Consider the following 2,199-nt stretch of genomic DNA (forward strand, 5'->3'; position numbering starts at 1 on the left):
TAATGAATGACAATCATTGTCGACCCTCAAGTCAAAAATATCATACAGCCTGTTGCATAACCATTGTCCACAAACACCACCATACTTCCAGCTATATAGGATGAAGGGGACCAACAAAATATATCTTGTCTATTCATTTTTAACCAAATAATTGACTTCCTATATTCAACATTTCCTCATTATGTTTTCTTGTCTATAGTTACTTATAAATGTATGGTATTTATATATATAACAAAAAATGAACACCTGGAAGTAACATGATTGAGTTCAACAATATATAAATATAAAGCAAATGAAAAGATTGGTTCTTTACATAAAAAGTTTTAACAATAAATCACGAACGAAATTACCTGGACCAAAACCCGTTAACTGTCTTCAAGATTGCGCGCTGCTTGACGTTGCAAGACCTTCGGTTCGACAAGACATGATCTTGCGAAAAACATCTCTTAATTGTCGGTCCAATGTATCTAGACCATTCTTAGACGAACTAGAAACCAAAGTCAACTCTTGGATTGCATCTTTGACTTCTTTTTGTTGTTCATCAGTCAACGGAAACTGGTGAGCAGAATCAATCAAATCTGAAACCAAGTTTATGGATTTTTCCATTTGGTGAATCTCTCTTAACAACCCGGGACTATTCTTCCGTTCACGTTTCTTGGATTCTTCTAGAACCCGAGTTTGAATCAAGAAAAACGGACCGCTCCATGAGTACTGTTTAGGTATTGAGAAGTTAAATAGACCACGATCTTGACACGGGATCGCAGCCACTATATTCCACAACACAAACATTAGAACAAAACCCATGGTGAAAACACAGTTTGCAAGACTTAAATGGTTCGGAATATCGTTGACCCGAGGTTGGCATAAGTTGCTTGACATTGACTGAAGCTGCTTGCTTGCTGACCAAGAATTAGACACACTCCAAGAAAGTGATCTCGAGTGTCCTTGCTTACGTTGATTACTAACATCTTTCCCTTTGTTCGGGCGCCCGAATGATCGGTTTCTATGCGAAGCAACCGATCCCGAGTCCTTATGATCATCAAGCATGAGGATAGCTAAATCATTTAACGCCTTCCTTGCTCTTCTAAACTGCCATTCACTCACTACGTTCCTTTGCTTTGAATCAGAAGCAGTTGAAACTATCTCCAAATGCTTGTTCCAGAGCTTAACTTTCTCAATCCCATCACGAACCGCATTACATATATCAAGAGCTTTAATACTCCTATCATAAAACTCCATAATCAGCTTATCAAAGGGCGGTTTCGAAAGGTTTTCAGTATTATCCAACACAATAACTTTGAAGTCTTCGAGACACGCGACGAACGCATCTAGCAGCTTCGACATCCAATCAATGGACAGGAATTCATCAGCAGCAGAAGCAGAAAGCGGATTAAATTGGCTAAAAACTTGATTTTGAAACCGGTCAAGTTCATCGTTAACTTTCACCTCATCCGAATGAACCTGATTATTATCACCCCCAATCCCTAACACCGTTCGACGAAACGCCTTAAACGGATTACCCGAACTAGTTGTAGAAGCCATCTCAATTTCACAAAATTTTACAAAACCACAACACTAAATCCCCAAAACCGGATTACAGTATCGATCGATTCAACCTGAAAACATTCAATCAAAACAAATCAAACCCTAGCTAAACAAAATATTCAAAACCCAGAATCCAATAACTACTTTATGATCTCACATCAAAGTCTAGCATGATTAACATTTAAATTTCACAAGGGCAAAAAAGAATCTTCTAATTAGTAATGAAGATGAAGAACATAAAGGAGCGAATTGATTGATTACCTTCGCATTGATTGTGAAGTAAAGGATGATGATAATGATGAAAGTTGGAAGCGTAAGGAAGAAGGAAGGTTTGATTTTGAAATTGAAATTGAAAACCCTTTTGAAAACATAAATCCCGAGAGAGAGAGTATGAAAGAAGGATGTTTTGTAGATGACAGAATCAACCCAACTAATAATTATAATATTTTCTTTAATTAATACCCATAACAATATATATATATATATACACACACATATATATAGATATATATAGGGTTAGGTTAAAATAAAAACTTACTTGATTTGTAAAAACTATAGAACCATATTCTCAACCACATGTTTTTAATTAAAGATTAAATTTTGTGGTCTATAATTAAAGTTAATAAAAAATGTTAATATTAATATATATTTTTC

The 2,199-nt window shown here is 35.5% G+C and overlaps 1 pseudogene; it reads right to left on the minus strand.

Moving 5' to 3' along the window:
• Nucleotides 1-375: 375 nt before the first annotated feature.
• Nucleotides 376-1,584, minus strand: LOC143619424 (protein ROH1D pseudogene; annotated as a pseudogene).
• Nucleotides 1,585-2,199: the final 615 nt, after the last annotated feature.

Source organism: Bidens hawaiensis, unplaced genomic scaffold (assembly GCF_021521415.1).
Source record: "Bidens hawaiensis isolate Kalapana, Puna unplaced genomic scaffold, B.hawaiensis_p1.1 tig00002438_1, whole genome shotgun sequence".
Taxonomy (NCBI): domain Eukaryota; kingdom Viridiplantae; phylum Streptophyta; class Magnoliopsida; order Asterales; family Asteraceae; genus Bidens; species Bidens hawaiensis.